Source organism: Pyxicephalus adspersus, chromosome 11, assembly GCF_032062135.1.
Source record: "Pyxicephalus adspersus chromosome 11, UCB_Pads_2.0, whole genome shotgun sequence".
NCBI classification, from domain to species: Eukaryota; Metazoa; Chordata; class Amphibia; order Anura; family Pyxicephalidae; genus Pyxicephalus; species Pyxicephalus adspersus.
The window spans coordinates 23439783-23466383 of NC_092868.1; the positions used below are offsets into that span (position 1 = coordinate 23439783).

Here is a 26601-nt window from a genome sequence, read left to right on the forward strand (position 1 = left end):
AAGGGTTGTCTACCCTTTTATGTAATGTGAAATTTCTAAGTTTAGGTATGCTTTAGGTACGTATGCGTGAAGGATCCCTTTAGAGGCAGCATAGAAGCGGTCATTAAGCAGTTGCTTCTTGCTACTGCTGCCTAAGAGCAAGTGAATGTAGTACAGAGAAAAACCAATGGATGCAGGTTCAACAAGAGTCCAGTCTGGCGCAGCAAGAGTCCAATCGTTTGTTGGCTGCACGGCTAGCCTAGCTAGCAAAGCTGACTTTGCTGACTAACTGAGGTGGTGCAGAATTTAGCAGCTACAAGTACAGAGGTGTCACTGGGTTGCCATAGGCAATGGAACGTCAATCTGAGCTAGCAACCTCTTCCAAAGATGACACTGCATGATGTGGAGGCCTTTGTTAATACCTTTGAGAGCACTGCAGAGAGGGAGGCCTGGCTCACAGCTCAGTGAGCTGGTCTGGTGACCTCTTTCCTAACGGGTGTCTAAAAAACATATTTTGACCTGACTGCTGGGGTCAGTGAAAGCTAAGACAAACCGAAAGCAGAGGTTCTCCAGTGTTTACATAAGTGGACTTATCAGCCTGACAGGTCACCCCATTCCCAGGTGCATGTCCTGGTGTATCTGGTGAGGAAATGGCTGCAGCCAGAAACCCTCACAGCTCCCTAAATTGTGGAGGGGGTCAACATGGACTGTTACCTGAGAGCTGTCCCACACACTCTGAGGGAGTGGGTGACCCATGCAGATCCACAGACTCTGTACCAGCTTGTTGAAATGATTAAGCGCTACCTAGGAATTCATAGCAGACCTAGCACTGCAGCAGATGACAACACAGAAACAGTTGTCGCTCCCAGCAATTAGGAAACTATTTCAGAGCTGAGATACAGGGACTGAGTGATAAAATTTGAAAAAGTCCCAGGCTGGTGGAAAATCCCATAGTGCTTCTACAAACAACAACCATAACCTGATACAATGTTGGTAGTGACATGAGTGGGGCCATGCTGCAGCCAGGTGCCCACTTCTGTCTGAGGCAATGGAGTGTGATGTTTTCTGGCAAATGTTACTGTTTGCACAACTGATATGTACTTCTGAAACTGTCCTACATATGACTGCGGCGAAAGCGGGGGACAAGTCCTTCCAAGCTTTGCTGGACTCAGGGAGTCTAGTGTCTTTAGTGCATGCCAGCTTGATGAGCCCTAAGCAGCTGCAGGAGCCCCACATGGGTGTGCTGTGTATCCATGGACACACTAAAAACTACCCTACAGCTATGGTTAATTTTAAAACGGACTGTGGTACTTTATGCCATGAAGTGGGGGTATTAGCAGTCCTGATACACCATATAATTTTGGGAAGAGACTTTTCACTGTGCTAGGATTTTGGAAGTGGGAAAAGCCTGTGAAATTAAAGGTGTGGGACACAGTGTTGGACTTGGCCCATAAAAATGCCCTAAGGGGACATATGGCATCAGAAAAGACTCAGTAGCGTATCTTTCGGAGGTTCATGCCTTGTGGCGCAAAACAGTACTGTGTGTCTTATCCAGAGTGCCAGTTGTCTGCCCAGGACACCCTCTTCCACAGTCCGCTGGTCCCACTGCCCACCATAGAGGTGCCATTTGAAAGAATAGCTATGGACCTCATTGGGCCACTGGTCAAGTCTCCTATGGTTCATCAATTTTTTTTTAGTGGTACTAACTTTGTCTATTTGAATAAGTGTATGGTGGACAGCCCTGTGGCCTTCTAGACATTGCAAAAGAGACATTGGAATAAGAGGCCACTGCCACAGAAGTGTAATAAAGCATATTTTGGCAAAGCAGGAAAGGATCATGGCAGTTAAGCCTGTAGTTAAGGAACATATGCAACAGACTCAGGAATTCTAAAGTCGAGTCTACAATCGTTTGTCCTTGTTCCCATAGTAGACAGCAAGTTTCTAGCCAACTGGCAGGGACTATATGAAATTTTTAAAAATGTAGGGAAGGTAAACAAGGTTTACCAACCTAATAAAAGAGAAAAGGAACAAGTCTATCATTTAAATTTAATTAAACCCGGGAGGACAGAGAGGCCCTCACAGATACTGCTCAGCCTACTCCAAATACCCGAGGGCGGTCCCAGAGGTAAGGATATCTGAAGCCCCTGTATCCCTGTCGGCATTCCAAAACCAAGAGGCTAAAACGTTTCTGCTAAGAAACATGGATGTGTTTTCTGCGTTGCCAGGTTTTAGGGAGTTGCCAGAGATTACAGAGCCCCACATCCAAGTTAGACTAAAACTTATAGGATAACGGAAGCCCGTAGGCAGGCAGTAGCTGATGAGGTCCATAGGATCTAGGAGCTTGGGGTGATTGAGAGATCAAAAAGCGAGTGGAGCAGCCCAATTGCCCTGGTTCTTAAGTCTGATGGATCATAGTGATCTTGCAATGATATTCAAAAAACTAAACAAAGTATCAAAGTTTGATGCATACCTTATGCCAAGAATTAATGAGTTTACAGAGAGGCTAGGTCCAGCTCAGTACATTACCAGTTTTCATTTAGGCTGGGGATATTGACCCCACACCAGGATTTGCTGCGGCCTACTTAGATGATGTGGTGATTTTTAGCAGGGATTCGGGAATTCACTTACAAGTACAGGCAGTGGCAGTGTTTCCTTAAGACGAACAGGCTTCACAGCAAATCTAAATAAGTATGCCATAGGCATATACTGTGCATTGGTTTCTCTCTGTGCTACATTCACTTGCTGTTGGGCAGCATTAGCAAGAAGCAACTGGTTAGCAATTAATGGTTGACCAAACCCTGATCAAAAAACAGGTATGCACTTTCCTTGACATGGTGGGCTATTATTGAAGGTTTATTCCAAACTTTGCCACCTTAGCTGCACCATTAGCAGTCCTAATGTAGGGAAAAGGATCAGTCATGGGAAAGTGGAGTCAGGAAGCTGAGGAGGTATTTAGGCAACTTAAGGACTTGTTGCGCCACCAACCTATGCTGGTTGCACCTGATTTTGAAAGATGTTTTGTAGTCAAATGGACCGCTCTAGTGTTGGGCTGGGGGCAGTCCTGCCACAGCTGCTTTAGGATAAGGAACACCCTGTTATGTATTTAGACAGGAAATTTACCCCAGCTGTGAAAAATTTGAATATCTTAGAGTGGCAGTGCCTGGCAAATAAATGTGCAGTCCGTTTACTCTCATGGACCATTCACCCCTCACCTGAATGACAAAGGCAAAGGACACAAATGTTAGGAACACCCCCTGGTTTCTATCCCTGCAGAACATTTTTGGTTTATGAAAATGACTTTTGTTGTACTGTATTACTAGCCAGAGAGGGATCTACCAAAAAAGGTATTTAGTGGCTGAGCCGGGCTAAGATTTGTTTTGTTGCTTTTTTATTTTTTGAGGTTGCAGTGCATTTACCATTTCACAACCTTAAACAATGGTATATGTAGTGTCTCCCACCCACAGCTGCCCATGAAGAATGAATGGAGGCAGCACTGAACAGTTCCACACATTGTAAATTGTTTAAAGGCTGTTTTTTTTTTTTTAAAAACAGTGCAGTAGGGGGTCATCCACTGGGGTCCACACCAGAACTGTGGTTCCAACCTCTGAACATTCCAGTTCAGGATCTTTTAAATATGTGAGAGGGAATAGTTGTCACAACCACAACATTTTGCATAACTGTTAGATATATGGTATATTTTTTAAGTAAATAGCTTGCATGTTTAGCCAGAGCAAGTGCTCTTGTGCGAAACAGTAGACAACAATACCTGGAAATAAATTGTATGCTTTCATACCCTGCCAGATCATAATATGCATTATATACAAGTTCAATTGGAAGTGGAAAGAATAGGATAACAGCAAGAGGTATGGATGTGAATTGTTACATGTGAATTGAAAAATAACAACATTGAAATTCATGCTGTGGATTGAAGACCCAACAGGAACAAACATTGAAACAAACTTTAGAGCAAACATTGTATTCCTTTAAAAAAACAAACAAAAAAAGTTACTTCAGAGAAATAATTAGAGGTAAATCTGAAACCTTGTGGCTAATAAATTAGAATTACCTAAAGTATTTAAAGTCACCACATTAAACAGTAAAGTCATTAAATGTCACCACATAACTCTATCTACTGGGCCACTATTGTCCTAATTGACTTCCCTGCCAGTCCTAAGGTTACAATGATGGGACAATATCATTGACTCATAAAGACTGGACCAGTTCTCTTGAACTGTTGCTAACTGGCCTCCTATCTTATGCTGCTGCTTAGCTAAGGGTCTAATGTCACATGTATGACAACAATAACATTTTTACCACCACGGTAAAAGGAACCAATCAATGTGAGGGCCACCTTTCAAAATGTATTTTAGCAGGATTTCCCTGAAACCTGAACATTACTTTGAGGATTCCTCAGGGGTAAAAATGTTAAGAAAAGATGGACTTGACAATAGTGGTATAGCAAATTGCCCTATGATTTGTATTGAAAAGAGATTTAACTTGTAGTTACCTATTGGTTCTTGCTATGTCCTGCTACCAATGACTTGGAATATTTCTCCCCACTTTAGCATTGCTCTAATATGTATCTGATTAAAACATATACAGGAGGTATAACATATATGGAGGTATCACCTTACTCATTCAATAAAGGTTTGCGTGCCCCAGAAGTGATGTATAAGCACATACAAAAGAACAAGAAAGACTGGGTTCTAGTTGGCAAAAGTCAAATTTATATTTGGCATAATTGTAGTAGTAAATATGCCAAGTAAGAGGGTTTACAGTATACACAATGTAGAAAATATATACTTATGGTGCTTCAGACTTCCCCATCCGAATTAACAAATTTGCCTGTTGTGCTAGACATAAGCCTCCTATGTAATATGCTGAAAGAGTCAAGATGGTAATTGTCTCAACCCAACGCGTTTCGCCGGTAGGCTTCATCAAGCTTTCATCAGAAGAGACCAATAAAGCGACTGTGTGGAAGAATACAGCAGTAATTTTCATCATTGTATAAAGAAAAATAGTATCCAAAACAAAAACAAAATCACAATCACAGGGAAATGTCAATCCAATAACTGTATGATGAGAGGTCAGTGTGTAAAGAGGTCAGTGTTTAGTAGGTCAAGTAACAAAATTAGGTAGAAAATAAATATGGAGGAAGGTTGTTGTATTAGTTGAACATTATAGTAGAGTGACATGGTTGAGGACATAATAAAAATGTGTGACAATCAAATCAATATTATAATTAGCTTTAGTAGAATATAGATAATTATTTTTTATTTAGATATAAGTTAGCTTGTGGTAGATTTTGTCAGATATTGATGACAAGGGTTACAAATTAAATAAAGATAAGGTACATGTAAACGTTTCAAAATACCTGTGTACTAGTAAGTAGTCTGTGCGGTGTTTGCTTAGTAATAACAATGGGTTTTTAGAGGTTAGATGTGTTTCCTTTAAAACAGCAAAGGCTTACTCATGCACTTCGAACAGTTTTTAATAAATATGAAGTAGGTACCAAGGTATATAAATGGGATACCAAGGGTCATACCATAATAATAGTAGTATGGAACACTAACAAAGCTAGATTAGATTTAAAGAACATCAATATAGTTCAAGAAGTTTAACAATGAATTGAATAGTGTTCATGCCTACAAAAAATCTGAATGAAACATACAATTTATATATATCTACAAAATTCTCACTATAATCTATTTTGTACATTTTTTTTGTGACTCTTCCTGACTGGCTGCCAGCGCCTTGTGCCTTTTCACTTGATACCAACGGCATCAAGACCTCTCTTTGAACAACTTTACAAATTATGTGTTCCCTTGAACACTTACTGAGCTAACCTCCACTAAATTATCAGGCTCTGACTAACAGCCTATGGACACCTCTTTGTACTTCATACCGTAAAGAATCGCTCCTATTAATAACTACAAGGGAACCTTTAGTATACTACCGTATGCTGTGAAGAAGTGTACCCCTGCTTAGTATACATGAATTCTCCAATCTGATGAAGGATCTGTCCAAATCATGCCACTAGTTTGGATCTACATTATAGCCTACATTGGAAGATACCAAGTCCTTTTATAATAAATTGACACCTGGATAATAAATATTATTCACCATTCCTTCACGCTGTGAATATTTATATTTGGTCATCCTATACCCAACCCTGAAGAAGCCAATAGATGAAACACGTCAGATCGAGACTATCACTTTCTGACCATTTAACTATAATCCCATGTGATGTAATGTGAGACACAGATTTATTATTCAATATAATCAGGGCATGATCTATATGTTTAGCTTTGGTGTAAGCATAGCAGATTTCTGTTAGTTCTAGGTTAAAATGTTGAATCATTAAATATCTTTTGTTGCTAACATATGCCTGGAAAAGCCTACTTCCTTTTCTCCTTTCCTTCTCCATCATGAAGAAGGTGACTGTCACAGATCCATGCAGGATCAGGGGATCTGTAACCCCTTCAATGTCACCCACCTTGCAGTCCCCTGCTGCCAGCACCAGCTGTGCTTCTGGATCCAACTCTCAGCACACTTCCTGGTCTAGGTCATGTGATTCTCAGTCAGCTGCTCCCTTGCCTCAGAGGACTAGGGTATTCTGCAGACGCACTCCCTCTGCTGGCAGGCATGTGAACAACACCTGAGGCTATCTCAGCACCAGCACTGCCCCTGCTGGTGGGGTTAGTGTCTGTGGCTCACATGACCTACACTCATCACATGACAACCCCTTTTTAAGGAAGTGACTTGGCAACAGAAAATTGCCTGGACAAGGAGTTCCTTGTGGTTCTACTCCCAGGTTTCCACTGCTTCAGTTCCTGCGTGTTATTGCTGTATTATCCCTGTACTGACCTTTGGCTTGTTTCCTGACTACTCATGATTGCTGCCTGCCCTGACTTTTGGCTTGTTTGACTACGTGTTTGGATTTCTCTCTGGCAATGCGTTTTGATTCCTGCTAGTCAGCAGTCACATGCCCTGGCGGGCACAGGGGCCGCACTCTGGCAGTAGCTAGCCGCACTGCATCCTCACCACCAGAGGCTCTGGAGATAACCAAGCTACTGCTTAGACCCTGCACCCTGTGCACGTCTCCACCCACCGGGTTGGTGACACAGTGGGTCCACCACTTGGCCATGCGAAGCCGTGACAGTTTACCCAGGCCATAGACCCCACTGACAATCAGCTTCCTGACTCCATGCAAGATTTGCTGCGATGGATACAGCAGCAGGAGTCGTTGGAAATAAAGCTGGTGGGCTTTCTTCAAAGGTATGAAGAGCGCCTTAACGCACTCCAGTTGGCCTGTAACCAGTCTCCTACTTTAGCGCCTGCAACTCCAGCTTCTGTTCCTGTGATTCCAGATCCGACTACAGTCCCAGCCTCTATGCCACCCTACTCCACTCTGTGGATCCCCACTCCTCCTCGCTACTCCGGTGACCCCAAGCTCTGTCGGGGATTTATTAACCAATGTCAAATCCAGTTCGAGTTGCAACCCTGGAACTTCCCCATGTAACAAACCAAGGTGGCCTATTTCATTTCCATCCTGACAGAGGAGGCCCTGGCATGGGCATCCCCCCTTTGGGAGAAGTCTTCCTGAAGAACTTTCAGAAGGTATTTGATGAACCTGGTAGAGCCTCCTGAGCGGCATCTGAAATCCTGCGCCTACGTCAGGCCTCTCTCTCTGTTGGCCAGTATGCAGTCAATTTTCAAACACTGGCAACAGAGTTGAACTGGAATAATGAAGCTTTTGTAGAAGTGTTCTGGCAGGGCCTTGCAAGCCATATCAAGGATGAACTTGCTGGTCGAGACCTCCCATCTACACTCAATGACCTGGTATCCCTCTGCATTCTGGTGGACATTTGTTTCCAGGAATGAGCGTGGGAGACTCAGAAAATCAGGCATACTAATAAATTGGCTCCGAATTTCCCGAATCCTCCTACCCCGGTGAAAGAACCCATGCAAACAGATCGAGCTCCACTGTCTCCAGAAGAACGCGCTCGCTGCAGAGGTCAGAATCTTTGCATGTATTGCGCTGGAGAGGGCCACTATGTTTCCCGTACAATATTCATGCAAGGGTCACAGTTTCTGGTCCCAGGCCTTTCTGGATTCCGGCGCTGCCAGAAACTTTATAAATCAACAACTGGTGTCACAGTATGGGATTCCGGTGGTCCCCCTATCTAACTCTTTAGTTGTCTCCGTGCATGTCACCATGCCACTTACTATGAAACTCTGGACTTTACACTCTGAAACCATTCTTGTCATCCCCAGAGCAATTCATCCTGTCCTGCTCGGGTTGCCCTGGCTCCCCAAACATGCTCTGGTTATTGAATGGAGTTCTGGAGACATTCTTTCTTGGAGTGCCATCTGCTTCCAGGAGTGTCTTCCCAGGCTGCTCCCTGTCCAGGAAATCTTCTCTGCTGCCGCTTGCCCACTGACTCATTTACCGAAACCATACTGGGGATTTGCAGATGTTTTTTGGCAAGAAACAGGCTGAAACGCTACCACCACACCGTTCTTATGATTGCGCCATTAAGTTGGTCCTTTTTGGTCCCTGGCTCATCTCCTTCTCAGGGCGAAGTGTAACCTCTTTCAATTCCTGAAATGGTCGCCATGTCCGAATATATTCAGGAGAATTTGGAGAGGGGCTTTTTTCGCAAATCGTCATCCCCAGCAGGTGCAGGCTTCTTTTGTGTGCAAAAGAAGGATGGTTCCCTACGTCAGTATAAATGAATAGAGAGGAAAGAAAGAGGTTTGAGGCTCATGGGTTTTTCATGCAAAGAGTAAAGTGTATTGATTGATTATTCAGTACATAGGTCATCAAATACACATAAACATATATTGTTTTTGTCTCTGTCCTGTTACTAATTCACGGTGCAGAGTAGTTATACATACTATATAGTATGGATTTGTCATAAATTATTACATATACCCATAAAACTATTCAAAAAGCTGTGCCATGGCACGCAGTGATCCGACGCGTTTCTCCACGAATGGCTTCCTCAAGGATAGATAGTGGTGCGTGCTTATCGGTCCGAAGTTAGGAACATGCCCCACAGGAGGGGTGTATATATGTATTTGCTGATGATGATAATGTTAAGATTTGAAGTAGTAATTTATACTCTTGTTAGGGGTTTTAGCACAATTTATGAATATTTCATGGGTGCGGTGAAGGTTGGTCCCTGCATCCGTAGACCAATGTAATAAATATATGAGGAGAAGGGTATCTTCCTTAGAACTTTTGAATATGGGTTGAGTCACTTGTCAGGGTCAGACTGTTTGAATCTGGATATGATAGATCAAATCTCTTGGTGGTAGTGTAGTGAATCAGATGAGAAAGTGTCTTCTTTTCTCTTTGTGAGTATTAAGAGTAATCCAGGGTGTTCCAGGTTAGAAAATGCAGCAGCCTTTAACTAAGGGTTAACTCTGAAGGGGATCAGTCTCATAGGTCTATTTGAAGGAATAAGCAGTTGGGGGATGAAAAAGCAGCAGCCTGCCGGGCTGTTCTGTTACTTCCTTATTGGTTCCCTACGTCCCTGCATCGATTATAGAGGTTTAAATAAGATTACCATCTAGAACCAGTATCCACTGCCCCTTTTTTCTGAACTCTTTCACCAACTTCAAGGGGCAACGGTGTTGACAAAGTTGGACTTGCGTGGTGCCTACAATCTGATCCACGTTCGAGAAGGCGATGAATGGAAAACTGCCTTCAACACTCGGGATGGCCATTACGAATATCTGGTAATGCCATTTGGGCTCTGTAATGCACCAGCAGGTTTTCAGAACTTTGTCAACGATATTCTTCGTGACCTCCTCTATATCTGTGTGGTCGTTTATCTGGATGACATCCTGGTCTACTCCAAGGATCTGCCTACTTACCGTGACCATGTCAAGACAGTCTTGCATCGGCTTCGGGAGAATAGAATTTATGCCAAGTTGGAAAAAATGCCAGTTCGAGCTCTCTGAGGTCCCATTTTTAGGCTACATCGTCTCAGCAGAGGATTTAGCTATGGATCACGATAAACTTTCGGCGGTGCTTGAGTGGCCACAACCACTAGGGCTAAAACCAGTTCAGAGATTTCTTGGCTTTGCAAATTATTATCGTAAATTTGTTAAGAATTATTCTACATTCATTGCCCCAATTACTTCAATGACCAAGAAGGAGAGCAATTGTAAGGTCTGGTCCCCGGAAGCACTCCAGGCCTTTCAATCACTGAAGAAGGCCTTTGCATCAGCTCCTGCTTTGGTCTGCCCCGACATGCTACGGCTGACAGCATTCACCAAGTTTGGAGGAAGGTTCAGGAGACTTTAAAATGCTTGTCTGTACGCTACAAGAAATGGGCTAAGAGAAGAAGAAGAATAAACCTCCCAGTCCTGTTTCTACCGCCTCAGGGGAAGAGTATGAGATTGAGCAAATCCTAGACTCCAGACTCGTCCAGGGTTCTATCAGGGTTTTATCAAAAGAGCACATGTCAGGTAAATCCAGTTTCTGACAAAACTAACATATAAACTAAAATAATTCCAAAAACCTGCTATAGGAAAAAGACTATTAAAGAAGAAGAAAGATTGCCCAATGGGTTGATTTACTAAACGTCAGGGTATTCACTTAGCAATGTGAATTATTCCTCTAAAATCAACAATTGCCTCAGTGAATGCCTATTTATTTACACTAATTTTATTGGCATTTTACTGGAAAATGGAATCCTCAAACGTGACAAACAACCCTAAGTTAGCCGTTCTGTGTTCTTGGCTCTTCTAGAAGAAAAATGTTTAAAAAATTGGTAGGTTTCTTTGAAGGTTACTGTAAACAACCAATTACCTGATAAACTCCAGACAGATAAGAAATATTCAAATTAACCACCTAGGCGTTTCACTGATGTCTAGATTTCTGTACCAAAAGCGCTACACTGTTTTTCATGAAATTTTTTTTTAATTGTAGACCTGTAAATATAAAAAAAATATGTCCGAACAAGGTCTAGTAGATATGAATATAAAACGTTTGGAACACACAATCATGTAAAAAAAAAACTACTTTTAATAAAATTAAACAAAAATCAGCTTGAACTAGAATACATAAATAAATCAAAAATACTGAAAATGCAATAATTCGGTATACTGTATAGTAATATATTTTTCTAAAACACCTCCCTAGTGTGGTAAATTTTAAAACAGAGTCCAACGTCACATACCTATAGACAAAACCACATAAATATATTTTGTATTGGATTGGATACAGGACTTTGTATTGAATCCAATACAAAATATTTGAATTTCCCGCTACGACCCCCGTTGATGGGCACATGCACTGACATCATCAGGAATCGTCGAGGAACGCATACGCGAACGCCGGGTGTTCTAATTCTTTCCGAACTTCCGTACTTCCATGCAAAAAGTGTTAAATTTTTTGCATGGAAATTTATTTTAGATTGTAGGCTATAATTCACCAAATTACTCAATAATTATTTATAATTCACCGAAATATGTCCAAAATTTTATAAACTTAATAAAAAAATTTTTTATAAAACAAAAAAATAAAAAAATATAAAAAAAAAAAATAGTGTATAATGTAATGTAACTGTATAGTAGCTTATATAATATATATATAATACAATTATATAAAGATTTCTTTGTATTGGACTCAATACAGCTTTTTTGTATTGAATTCAATGCAAAGTGATTTGAATTTCCCGCCCCGCCTCCCGTCGCACCGGCGCATGCAGCGACGTCACCGGACGAGACCCGGAGATCGTCACTGCACACGCCGGGAGAAGACAGAAGAGAGAAGATGTCTCGGGAGGAGCTGCGGGGACAACGTAAGTATTTTTTTTCAGTTGTAATCCGATTGTCATACAATGTTGTATGACAATCGGATTGCACTGTAACGCATGTTTATACTTTTAGCTACCCCGACCTTGGTTTGGGGTAAACGATTGTAGCAAGTTTACTTACCCCGAACCAAGGTCGGGCTAACCGCCTGGGTGGTTAATACAACTCTATAATAAATATATACATTTTAAACACAAACAATGTAAGTACCTGAATCTAACCTGGTATTAGGCTTTTGTCAACATCCGTGAAGTAGAGCTCATACTAGGAAGAGCAAAACACATTGCAAAACAAATTGTATTTGCCATCGGCTCAACTGCAGTCCCAACTGCTTCCATTCAAGTAAAAGGGAGCTGTTAGGAACCATTTTGTGAACATGTTTGTAGCTACTGTTGTGGTGAGTGTCCAGAAATCAACAAGTTGCATTTCCTATCTTGTATTGCACTGCAATGTGTATTTTATCTAGTTATTTATATGAGAGACTTGAGTGTAGCTTTTACAGGTAAAAGTTTAATACACACAAATTTTAATGTACAGGAAACACATACAGCACATTCAAACAAAGACATTTATTACCGTTATCATGTAATGTAAATAATGCACCTTACTACTAAAGGAATTTAGGCTATTCACTTACCAAAGTTTATTATCACTTTGCAAGGGATTACCTGCCAATCACATGCAAGAAAATCTAAAGAAAAGAAGTTAAGCCTTTAGAAATCCTACAAAGGAGGATTGATCTAAATTAATGTTTTTGAAAATGTATGAGAATTTCATACTGATGTACACAGTCTATACACAGTCTATACACAGAACTACAGTCTAGTAAAATAAATTTTCACGAAAAACAATGTACCGCTTTTAGACATATAAAACCGGAAAGAAATGTACCGCTAGGTAGGTTAAGTGCTCAAAAACGTGAGAAACTATGGGAAAACGCCCCATTAAAATCAATAAAAGCTTTTACCTGCGTTTTCGGGCATTTTAATTTTTTAAATGTTGCAAACAACGTTTAAGATAAATGTCATAAATGTGCCTCAAGGAAACGTCCTGTTGTAGATTAACCCATTGTAATGCTTGGGGATTTCAAAGGGCTTTAAAAGCCTTAGGTTAAACAGTCCGTGTAGCCTAAGCCTTAGTTCTACATAGGTGATATTAAAATATTAGATTTTTGGTGAGATGTATGAAACATATTTTTTAAGAGTGGTACAGATAACAGGGACCAATTTTATTGTTTTGTCATTTTTATTTGTATTGCTAGGTGAAATCAATCTGTGTACAAGCTGTGTACAAGTGACCAATATCAAACAAAGTATTCACTATAATAATAAAATGTAATAGGCAGACCTGCTTCAACATGGGTGTAGTAATTTGTAGGTCCTGTCCCCTTTTACTCCCTCCCTATGTGGGTGGATCATGTAGTTCTCAAAACTGTGTGATCAGTCTCCAGCTTCATGCCACTTTCTAGCTTCGGACTGCAGGAAGGATTGTTGCAAGCCTTCTTGCAAGGAGACATTTTCAGGTGCGATTTCTTATTCACTTACAAAAACTTTATCTTTTAAGGAACGGTATTGCAGCTTTACAAATGTTTGCAACTTCGCTTTTGTTGCTTAAAATAGAACCGTGCAGTAAAAAAAAATGGAACGTCGGGTGAATAAATGAATCTGAACTGTAAGGTAGAAATACAACTTGACGTCCACTAACAATAGCACATGACAACAGTACTTGACAGTAGTATGAGGTGAGGGAATGAATGCAAAATACTCTTAGCTCTGGCTGATGCAATCGCATGTGTCTCTATAATGAGGCGGAAGCCATGATACAGGAGACCAGAGGGTGCCAAATCTGAAGCTTCCTGTCTGATTGGGAACTGAAAGTCTCAGCATGCTGCAACATAAATCCTGACCTTAGACGGAAAGATCGGACTGCTAAATTCCTTAAGCACTCTGAATAGCAGCATGCTGAATGTTATTGTCTACTCCAAAATGGCTCCTATTCTAGGGACAGAAAAGGTTAACAGGTTTTTTTTTTCCAACTGAAGCTAGCTTCACATGTGGTCTGATGTGTTGAAATTATTCGTTGACGTTTATTGATAAAAGCTGCCCTGTGTTTTGTCAGGTATGTGGATGGTGGAAAATGTGATCTGTGAATTTTGGGGGTTCCTGTATAGGCTGGTTTGGGGTTTGATTGACAGCTTGAGAGCATGACAGAAGTGTCGCTGTAGGTTGGTTAGGGCGATGTATAGAATTTACCATGTATGTTGACAGACACTGTGATATTCTGATCTTGCTAGTTTTGCCTCGCTTGTGGGTGGTTTGAACACAGTTTAAATAACGAGTGTTCTGGTATCCTTACTGTGTGTCACTGACGTGGCATGGAAGATGTCTTATACAAGAGCGGTTCTGACAGCACATGGATGGGATTACACAGGGAGACAACACAGAAAGTGTCGGTGCTTGCACACATTTAGAGATGTGCCTGTATTTATAGATCTGTGTATGATAAAAAAAAATACATTTATATTACATACTGACATTAGAATTTGTTAGGTTTTTAGAAATGTCCCGATTACTCATTTTCTTTCTGTCTATTGCACATTATTGGTTGCCCCATTTTAAAGTAAATGTGCAGGCTTCAATTGCTAGAATTTTTTTTCTAAAAAAAACAAGAAATCTATTATTAATGGTAGCATATATTTACATTTTACAAAGCCCACAGTCATGTCACTAATTGATCTAATAACTCCTAAAGTCCTATTATTATTAATAAACAGGATTTATATAGCACCAACATATTACGCAGCGCTGTACATTAAATAGGGATTGCAAATGACAGACTAATACAGACAGTGATTCACAATACAGGGGCTGCCACCCACCTACAATTTCTTCCCACCCGGCTTAAAAAAATTTCTGGGTTGAGCACTGGTGTATGATGGCACGTATCTTGGCATGCCCCCCAGATCCTGAGAATTAATTAAGGGCAGACAACCCGTTTATGCAAAGTAAAAGTTCTGCTGTGTTTTTTTTGCAAAACCTGTTTTTTAAAATCAATCGAGAATGAATGGGAGCGCAGAGCCTTCCAGGATACCTACGTCAGGCATCCTGGGAGGCTCTTGGGTGCTCCCTCTGCACATGCCCAAGCATCTTGGGCATGCGCAGAAGAAGCCTTTTTGTACAAAGACAAAAATTTGCCAATCTCATGCATGTGCAGTGAGATCGCCAAGTTTTTTTTCCCATCCTATGTCACCTGATCTCGTGCCTGGGTCGTGTGACGAAGGATGAACCCGGAAGAAGAGACAAAGATGGCAGTGCCCGGGGCGCCGTATTCGTGACGACGTGGGACCTGATGCAAGACACCCCGGTATGGATCGGACTGCCGTGTGGGATTGAAGGTAAGTGTATTTTTTTTTTTTTTTTTTTTTTTTTTTTTTTATCTACATCACCCGATCTTGCGTTTGTGCAGCGCGAGATCGGGTAGAAGATGAAAAACCATTTTTCATGAAATGAGAAATTGTTACTGTCTTGATAAATTGTAAAAAAAAATATTGGCATTTGGTAAAGACCATAAAATTATTTTATAATATAAAGTAGCCAATAATATATATATATATATATATATATATATATATATATATATATATATATATATATATATATATATATATATAAAAAATCCTACACTACGCTGGGTCCCCCGGACATCGTCGAGGTGTCACCCACGTGTTGCTGCTTTCCAGATGGGATGGTAAGGCGTGGTGCACCCCAATGGAAAATAAGTCCAGGGAGTCAGGGTCTGCAGTAAACCAGGGTGCTTCTTTACTGGAGGAATTCAGGTACAGAACAATACAGGCGAGGCCATAGGGTGGCTTCTCCATTCTCCTCCCTGGCAGAAGAAGGGTTTGATGCCGAGGAAAGGCCTGAGCTAGCTGTCCCTCTTTCTCTTCAGAAGGCTGGTACCCTGGTCCAAGGCTGGTGATTCAGGGTCTGTGGCAGCGTATCCCGGCTCAGCGTCTTCTTCTGCTCACTCGGTAGTCTGGCAGAGTCTCCTCTTCCAAGCACTGGTCCCTAACTACAACACACTAGGGGCTCTGACTGCTCTCCTTATATACAGTTTTTGCTAGACTACAACCTTCTAGAGGGTGGAGTGGAGTGGAGAAGCTCAGCACAAACAGATACATTGTTTCAGCTCCTGTCTGGTATAGACTTGCATTAGAACTTCGGTGATACCCAATGGCAATGATACCCAATGGCTCAGCAGGTTTTCCAGAAAAAAACAAGTTTCCAGACATATCAACAGAGCTACAACCAGACATTTAAAAGGTCAGGCTGTCTGCTTTTTTGGTGGTAATCAAGTCTGGATTTTTCCCTCCAAAACATGGTAAACAAGTCTGGGTTTTTCCCTCAAAAACATGGTGGTAAACAACATCTGTTTTTTGTCCTCCAAAAGTTAGTCTTGAAACCCAATGGCAGCTGTGGGAAAAATGCCAGCTTTTCTAATAGTCTCTCAGTATTCATTAACCCTTTCCACAGAGCCATGCAAATATAGTGATAATGAATGAGATATATATTACAACACATAAAATGCAATTACACAGTATTAAACAGTGCATGTTAACCCTTTTAGGTGACATAAAGGAAGAGGTTTTAACTTTACATAGGGGAAATAGGAAAATATCCACAAATGTCCAAATGTCAACGTACTCCCTGCTCCGGGGCACTACATATGAAATAATTTAAACTCTGCCTAATACTAAAATACATAAATACAAAAGCAATTAGATAATATAAATGAAAATTTACCCTCACTTTACCTTACTGAGAAGAGTTGAGTGCCTACTAGGATGGTGCTGAGAAGGGAGGAGGAGGAGATGTTATGTATATCACAGGAAGTTATAGCGCGGGTTTTTCACTGAATGGTGGCAACTGGCATACAGACGCTCGTGGCCAGTTGTGGCTTTGTCTCGAGAGAGGTAAATAAGGGTAGCATGCGGTGTTATAACTCATTTTCACCCGTACAAGTTTTAGTACAGGACTTATACCAAGTTGGACTTATTCCAAAGCAGACTTATACTGAGGTACCACTGTATACTATTTCCCTTGAATGTGGAAGCAGTATTCTGGCAATCTAAAAATACAGTTTATTGTTGGGTGTTTGTATGTAAATCAGAAAGAGGAAGCTGATAAATTGCTAAAATACAAGGACCTGTACTAAGAGAAACCATTCTGACCAGGTTTTAAAAAAAGTACTACTTTGGCTGGTTGGCGTTCTGATTCTTTTCTTTCACTGTATATAATGCTCTGGAAAAGGACAAGTGGTTGCTATAGTTATAGCGCTAAAGTGGGAGACTCCTATTCTGAGGAACAGTTGAAACCCAGTTCCCATTCCATGAATGGAGCATCCTACAACATGTTAATGTTTTGCCATTCACTTTGTCATATGAAAACTGCATTTAAGCACATACGACATGTCTTTTTAAATTTTATGAGCTCAAAAAGACTTGGTTTTGTAACTCCGAACCCTTTTTCCTTAAAGCTTAAATTGTCATTTAGTGAAAAATTCCACTTGAGCCATAAGTTAACACCAAGGACAATAAATAAAGCCCAGTCATACAGTCACGATCTTAGGAATTTTATACACTGACGTTGAACATGCATACAGATAAGCAGTGCTGTAATCTTGTAGCAAAGTAATGAGGAAACGTGGAGTAGGTGATGTCGTGCACAGGGCTGACCACATTAGTCTGCTTTTCATTCACAATCCAGTCAGCAGGCTGGTGGTGGGGAAAGGCCGCCGTTGTATTGGTTTACTGTGTGGTCCACCTGGTTGTGCTGTGTATTTCAGGACCTAATGAACAGAAGTTCAAATAGTGGCTAAAGCTTCCTCCTTAACCATTTTATTGGAGGGCACCTTATAGGCTAATAAAAAACAAGCTTTGTTTCCACAAAATGGCTATTTTCACATATTTGTTATTGTTTGGGTTTTTTTACATGTTAATTCTGAAATCTGTTATCAGAAAGAGAACCTTGTGTGAAGCTAACCCATCATCAATGCTGAAAATATTTGATGGCCTTCCTTGTGATTTCCAAAACATGTCCTTATGACAAAGAAGCAGCAGACTGATAAAAATAAACGTGAATTTATTCAGTAATGTGTTTAGATACCAGGATCTCCATCACCACCCATCCTGGTCTATAAAAGTGTATGTTCAGCCAAATTTTTTTGCCTAATTTCTGCCAATAGACTATGGAAAGGCTGTAAACTTTGATTTTTTTTTTTCTTTTTTATGCAATTTTCAAAACTTCTATCTGGTACCTGTAAGTTATTTATTTACAAATCCAAATAGCAGTATAAACCAGAAAAGAGATTTATTTCTTTCATACTCGATCCTAACTAGAAAAAATGTTTCATAATACTAAAAAGCACAGGAGACTGTACAATAGACTGTTTTGAAAAAGAAATCAATGCTTTAGACTAGCCCTGTTTTTTTTTTTTTTTTTTAATATTTGTCAGCTTTTTCTTTTTTACAGAATATTTCATAAACGGTGATTACTGCACCTGACAAATGTATTCATTTTCTGCATTTGCCAAATGCTCATGTTTTGTAATAGGCTATGTAATCGATGTGGCATAAAGATGAAATTTCAGTAGTATGTATATTTCAGTATATAGCTACTATCAAATTTGACTACATCACAATCTGCCAGTCCATTGACCTTTGGATTCTTTATCTGGGGGGCTTTGGTAATTTTAAAGCCCCCTTTTTTATGTTTATGTAAAATTTCAACCTTTTGCCTTCCATGATTACAGTATAGGAAGGTTAGACTGATGCCCATTTTTTTTTTGTCTGTGTCACCCATGATAGAATGAACACAATTGTTGAAAACAATTTCTTTATGTCCTGGTGACACTTGTAAAAAAGGTGAGGAGAATCTTCCAATGGGTTTGATAACTGTCTAAAATGGCATTTCCTTTCCTCTCTCGTTTTCAGGACAGAAAGTAAAGAAAAAAACTCTTCATCATGACATATAACAGAAAGTATTCTGTTGTGGCTTTAAACCTTCCCTACTCTCTATCAAAAAAAAAGTTATTGTTATATATACACTTAATGCTTATGTCCAGACACATATAAAGAGTAACTTTTAACTAAATCACTATAAAGATTTCACTTTACTAGAAAATCCATTTAAACTGGAGTTTGTATCTCGATCAGTTTAATATTAGTTGATTGGATTTCATAAAGACGCTTCATTTTTTTGCTACACATTGTATTTCATGAAAACTCCCTGGTCTGTAGAACAGCTTAATGATAGTTTGCTAGTAAGATGTAATACCCCTGGCAAACCTAAACCTAAGGCTTGATCCTTACAAAAGTAAGAGAAGAATGGAAAAGTACAAATAAAAGCTACAAGCTTTCACCTTCAATAGTGTTGACACTGTGAACCTGATGTATGCTTCCCCAGCGTGATTACTGTGTTACTTCTGTAGTCTCTGATTATTTGTTTTGTCATATCTTGTGCTCATTTACATGCTCAATTACGTCAATATTTTCTTCTGCATCTTCTTCTTGGCTTTATGAACACTGACTATAAGCCCCAGGAGCTCATCTTTCTCTGAGACACCAGACAATTGGCCATATTTGCCAGGTTCCGAAAAATACTTTGCAGACTAAATATGCTTGTGGCGAAATGTAAATATGAAAACCTTGTTTCCTAAAGCATATCTAAAACCTAAATAAAAATGTAATAATTTTCAGCTTTTTTCAGGCTTTTTCTTTTTATATTTACCTGATGATCCTGCCAGTAACATACGTAGGCTTATAGGACCTCCTTTAACAATATACATTGAAAGGCATCTCTTGACTTTCTGTAAAAATCTAAATCCGCGTATCAGAAAATTGTGTTTTGGACAATCTCTGGGAGTGAAAAATGTTTAGTAAAGTGTGTGCAAAAACATGAATGTTTGTATTGTATTCCAGATGCTAGTTTTTTTCCAGTTAGATAGGAAAAGGTTACTTTAAAATAAGCAGTTCAGGAAGCTGGTAATCCAGTTTTAATTCAGCAAATAGGGAACATAGGCAAACAGGTACCATTGCGTTTTTCCCCTCACATTTCTGGTTCAGCATTGTGGGGACTTTTTCATTCTTCATGTATAAGAGAGGTAGGTATATTATACAGACGTTGGATTGTAAACTACTTTGAGAGACTGTAAAGTGTTGTGTTATATGTTAACACTATATAAATACATAATAAATATTTAAATATTTGTAAATAATTGTAAATAATATGTAAATAATTGATAGCCATTTATCAAATCAATCTTATCAATTTTTGTCGCCCAATTTTGGTGCATAATAGGATACATAAGTGTTGGCAACCCTGGGAAATGTATACAGCTGTAACGCTGAATACGGCTGTTGTACCAAAAAAAGAAATCCAGGAGTTTTACCAACCAGAGCAAGAATAATATATCTATTGAAATAGTGCAAGGCTGTTTAATAAACATGCCTTTTTGAATTAGAATCTGCCTGTTCATTTTGCTGCCTTGTCTATTTCTAATGTGTGCTGATTTATGCTGTTCTAGTAAACCTTCCAACTGGAAACATTGCTTTTAGAAAGTAATGCTGTGCTCTTCTTCAATACAGAACTCTGGTCCTAAATTAACGTTTGTTGTGAATGTCAGGAACATTCAGATAGCAAAATATATTCTGCTTACGGTTTCTGAGACTGAGGGAAGTGGAAGTTCACGTTAACCCATTTGATGCCACAGTATTGTAATTTTGCATATGCATAATAAACCAGATTTTATACATGGGTACGTACTTTAAATCTTCAGAAGTAATACATTTTCTGTAGGTTTACTCACAAGCAATGCTGGATTCAAACATCTTCAATACACTTTATATCATTTGGTGGTACAGGTCTCAAAATCCCCCATAGGCTGATTAGCCACAAAGTTCACGGCTATTCATTACTACTACTGCTACAGCCTATACATGCGCAAAAACAAACCAAACTACATTCTGGCTGCTTTAAAGTCGAACAGTAGTTTTACATGGATAGGCTCCTTTCCAAGGCAGGGAGGATATCCTTTGTTTATTATTGCAGCGCCAAAATTTTATTCTTTTGTGGTGAATGTTTATGATGGCATTTTATTACTTACGAACCTGATCTGATGCAGATTTTCTTGACTACATTCTTTAAGGGCCAGGATCAGCATACATCTTTAGTATAATCAGAAGTAGATATTAAAATACAGCCTGTATGTGGTTCTCAAGGACTGTGTTTGAAAACGCTTGATGCTTGGGGGCATGACTGCCAAATAGATTTATATGGCTGCACTGTGACTTATGGCCTTTGAAAAATCACATTTTAAAATACAATTTATTATTAGCACCTACTTGTACACAACCTTCAATTTAGATTGGTCACATTTTAAAGATTGATGAGGTTTGTATAAATGTCTGCAACTGTTAGAAAAAGACACCAGAAGTAGCATTGTCAAATCGCTACTGCCTTCCATCATGTTTGATGGGAATAAACATTTTTTTTTATTGACAATCACAAATCATTTATAAATACCCTTTTAGCCACATTGTATTACTGTATGTATGTGTTTGTTTCAGCAATATCTGGAGTTTAGGCTTTCAATATTTTATTTTTTGTATTTATTGAGTTACACTGAAGTTAAACTGGTCAAAAATACTGGAGAATTTTGTTGCTGAATAGTTCACTTACTATTTTGGAAAATGTGGTTGTGGATAGCATTTCAAATTTTTTTGGGTCTTTAATTTTTTTTTTTTTTTTAGTTTCTCTTAGTCTCACTGCCATTTCAGTGACAGATCTATCCCATGGTATGATGCTATAAGGAAAATTGTATTTGTAAACTTCCTGACAAATATTGATTATAGGTCCATAGTAACCAAATAGAATGCAGTTACCATATTTGCATTAAGGGTTGAATATGAAACAAGACTTGTGCCGAGGCATTTTATTAGCACTCTATTCAATTTACATGCTGTTATAGATATTTAGCAACAGTTACAAGTTAGCCGCTACTACACAATACAATTTATAAAGTCTAAAGTACTTTTATTAAAGACTGCAGGTATGTTTGGTGTCTGTAGCCAGTGACAGACCTGCCCCCTCTTAAGGTTATGTACACATATCAGATGATTGTCGCCCAAGGTGAGCAGTCAATTCACAAGACTCCAGCACTGATAATGAAGCCTCTGGAGAGAGACTGAACTAGCAGGAAGCCCAGGTCACACAACTATTATGACTTTCTGTTTGCCTGGAAGGAATTCTAACTAAAAATACTGGTCTTTATTATGCTGGTGTTTTTTAATTACTGGCTTTTCACTGGTGGGTAAAAATACTAGTGTGGCTGGTAATGCAACCTCTCTTCAATTGAGGTTGCTTGGTTTCTTTTAGGTGGACCTAAAGTGAGAATATATGAATACTCCCATTGCTGAACTCCTTCTTAAGAATGGAAATTGCCTGTATTTATTTTCTGATATTTAAATTAATAGAGACTTATGTATTCAGTAAGTGTGCAGCTGCAGCAATATGTTGTTTTGCAATTAGCTGAAAATCCTGCAAACTTATTCTGTTTGGAATGATTTGGAAAGTATTGAGGGCCACTACTTTTATTACCTCCTGATTAACTAACCTAGAATGAGTCGGTGATCAGAACACCAACTAGACAATCAATATTTTTAGAACCAGGTCAGCAATGCCTGTTTACACAATTTTTCATTTTAGTTTATTGGATATCCAAAGAAACATTTGAAAAGATAGAAACAATCTTCCTTTTCAGGGTTCAGTGAGTCTGTATCTACCTTGCAAGTCAGAATGAAAGAAGATTTTCTTCATACTTTCCTAAAGTTGACCTTCCTTTTCAGTGTCCTCAGTGCAGCACTTTCTGTTCAAATATTCAGATATGAAGACCCCCTCTTGACTTCCTATAATCAATTAGGATTTGATCCCTTTATTATAGAACAGCAAAAACAATTACAAAAAATGTCAGGTTCTGTAGAATGACCCAAGAGGAGTGCAGGGAGTTTGTGGCGAAGGTCAAAATCAGCTAGGACATAAAATATGTAATTTCCCTCTTTTCCAATACCTTCTAACTTCACATAAGCCCATTCATCATATCATTGCAGAAAACAGTGTTGTGGGTATGTAGCGGTTGACTTTAGCAACCAGATATAACTTTTTAATCTGGATGCAAGAACATGAAAAGTAAAGTGTAGCCACACATTTAGCACCCTGGTATGTGTTTTTACATTGTATGTTACTTTCCAGATCCTTTGTATTTATTTTTTGTGTATTTGATGAAAGTACTTCCCTTTTACATATACCTGTTGTGTTTTTGTTTTTTTTGCAACCAAAATTGAAAGCTGGTTTGTTGCTTTCAAATTTTGACAGTTCTGTCTGACAGTTTGCTAAATGAGTGGTTAATTTATTAAAGCTGAAAGGGTAAAGTAGTATTGCTAGGTCACATCTGTAATTCTTAAATGCTAGTGATAAAATCTTAAATCTAGTTGCTATGGGGTGCAAAAACTTTTTTTATATTTATCATATCTCAGGCCAATGAATAGTTAGATAGTTAGAGACACAAATATAATTAACTGTCTCCTAAAGTGCTGTATTTAGTTGTTTTAAAGAAATGATCCCTCCTGTGTTGTTTTTTATTTATTATTTATTTTTTGTTTTAGATACACTATTGCAGTTTCACATTTTGTTTACAGCTTACCTGCTGGTAAATGCTGTTTTTTTGTTTCAATCGCTTTTATTGGTTATAACAACAAGTTAACATACGTATACATAACTCAAGGTTTACATAGAACACACAACGGTAAATGCTGTTTTTTGACAATGGTTTCCTTGGTTTATACTGGACAAATTTCAGCCTGCTAAGTGGTGTATGGTACAGCACTTGTTTGTCATGGGACCTCCCCTTCATGTTACTACAAGGAGGAATTCCGTCATTTTGATATTTTTCTTTTTTTCTTTTATGTTTTCTTCAATTGTGTGCTTTTATTGTTAATACATTTGAACAGAACACAATTTCTGAATAGCATAATTTAGATGCTTTAGTTCTGTCCTACAAAATGTTGAAATCTTAAAAATTACATAATCATTGCTTGCAGAATCATGTGTTTGACTGATACACCATTTTTTCGGAATGGCTCCCTACAATGTATTGAGGTTTGTCCTTAGATTTGTTATAAGACATTTTGAAGTCAATAGTCTTCTTGAAGTCATTTACAAGTCTTAACATTTTCAATGTCATCTGAAAGGTTAGGGAGCTAAATAAATTACATTTTTCCTATATGCTGTTCATACAGGGGTGTGGAGTCACACACCTCCCAATTTGGAAATCTGAGTGGCTGAGAGGTGAGAACGGAGAAGGTGGGAACATTAAAGGGAGGAGTAAAAGTTTTAGACTGTGTGGTTGGAACATGCAGAGTGTTCTAGCTCTGATGAATAAGATTCTGTAAGAAGAGTTTTATGTAATCAAGGGAGGGATATGCAGCTCTACCATCAGTGTTTAGTACTGGCACCATCTCAGTACTGGAAGCTGAACACCGATTCTGTCATGCCTGAAATATGCAACTTAATTTACATTTGTTAAGCTTATGTTAAATTTACATGGCTTAATATAGTTTTACCCAAACTTATTTCCCTAGTCTTGGATAGTGGAATCGGGTAAACCTGTTTCATTAGGAGAGATAGACGACAGCTCCAGTGTCATCAGCGTTTCCCTTTTCTCAGCCATTCAGCACTAGAGGTGAATTGGGGAGACTTGTCCTCATTTTCCCTTTAGTGCCTGGGGATCCCACACTGTTAGGAGTCCCACAGCTGTGCTTATTATGTTATGAATGCAGCCGTGGGAATCATCCTATTGTTGAACAACCTGTAAAAAAAAAAACGTTACTGTATATACCCAAATATAAGCTGACTTTTTCAGCACCCAAAATGTGCTGAAAAAGCCACCCTCAGGTTATACTCCAGTCAGATGCATCCTGGAGGGTCCCTCCAGAAAAGCACAATCTGCCAGCTGATTCCTTGCTCCTGCCCCCGCAAACCCCAGCTTACCTGATCCGCCGGCATCCTCCATCATCCTTTGTGTCTTCCTCCTTCCTCCAGCCGGCGTTCTCTGCACCCGATGAGTCACCGGGAGTTCTTGGTGACGTCGGTGCGTGCGGATGTTCTGTTTGGGCTGGGGCGGGGAATTCAAATCTATTTGTATAACCTTCAATACAAAATAACTGTATTGAATGCAATTCGGTGGATTTACATGTGTAAAAGAGGTACATTGTTTTCCATGAACATTTATTTTACAGTATAAAATAATAGTATGAGCATAATTATTTAAAAAAAAAATACATTTTTATTTATTATTTTGACGTGATTTTGTTTCAAACATTATTATACTCCTACTATTATATTATACTGTAAAATAAATTTTAATATATAATTAGTAACTATAAATATATTAATAATGTAATTTTAATATGTTAATGATTAGTTACTAATCATATATTATTCATCCGATAAATTATTATTATATTACAGTATTTATATGGCGCCATCATATTACGCAGCGCTGTACAAAGTCGATGGTCATGTCACTAACTCGCAATCTAATGTCCCTACCATAGTCATATGTCAATAATGTAGTCTAAGGTCAATTTTTGGGGGGAAGCCAATTAACTAAACCTAAAAAAATAAAGAAGTAAACCTTACTTGTAGAAGTGAAACTTGCCAGTAGCTGCAGCATTTCTCACCCTCAGCTTATACTCGAGTCAATCAATTTTTCCTGTTTTCCTCGAGTATATATGGCACACAAAACACACACATTTATTAAATTTACTTTAAAATTAAAGTATGGTCTTATTTTTTACACAAATTTTTAACCCTTTATAGAATGAGTAATGGGTTTTATGTACCCATTCCCTGAAAGGGTTAAGCGTTTATAAGAGCTTTACCTTTATGTAAAGTTGAGGTAAATCACGTCATAGACGATTATACATTTTTAAGCGTTTAAAAGGCAATCTTTAAAACACTTGTAAAAGTGCATAAAAACGCATTTAAGCTTGGTAGGAACGTTTACATGTGTTTTTAAAACCGTCCGTGTAGACCCAGCCTAATCATGACCTTCATGGTCCCATTTTCCTGTGCATGTTTAAGGACAATTCATGACCACATAAAAGTCCCAATTTTTTCCATCTTTAAGTCCTCTTTACATTATTGTCTGATTTGGTAATCCGCTTAGTTGCAGCATAGTTGACCATGGGGAAGAAGCCATAGGGAAACTTGGCCAATTTCCTTCTGTTTGTTCTTATGCAACACTATGTAATATAACAGTTTACAGGACACTGGTAATAACTTTCAGAGACAAGCAGATTTTATAGGTTTACAGTGGCAAGATCAATAAAATGTGGAAAAAAAACAGATTTACACTATGCAACTAAATCTAATCTCATACACTGGTTTGATTTTGCATAGTCTTTTATAACTGAAAAATCAAATCATTTTCTATATTACATTTGGTGTTTTTTACAGGGTACGTCTGGCCTCTACTTCCGGCTTTGGACGACATGTTTTATGTCGGACGAGCTGTTTATGATGGAGAGGACTGACCCACTGTTGTATGTCTCTCTCTCTCTCCTCCCTCGCATGCTGGTAAGGGTGTTTTCACAGTGTTTGTGAATGAAGCACAATTGTCTTCCACCACCTCATGCTGGGATTCGGCCTCCCTTTGAGATACGTCATCTCTCTG

At 38.9% G+C, this 26601-nt stretch overlaps 1 protein-coding gene across 3 annotated transcripts in view; it reads left to right on the top strand.

Moving 5' to 3' along the window:
• Positions 1-13237: 13237 nt before the first annotated feature.
• The window catches only part of LOC140341351 (sodium-dependent neutral amino acid transporter B(0)AT2-like), a 51485-nt gene continuing 38121 nt past the window's right edge, over positions 13238-26601 (top strand). Inside the window, exon 1 of one of the 3 annotated variants that reach the window (XM_072427027.1) lies at positions 13238-13333. The gene's annotated coding sequence lies outside the window, so the exon portion shown is untranslated. Of the gene's footprint in view, positions 13334-13684; positions 13930-26601 lie in introns of those variants that run through there. The other 2 variants (XM_072427029.1, XM_072427028.1) reach the window with 2 other exon arrangements.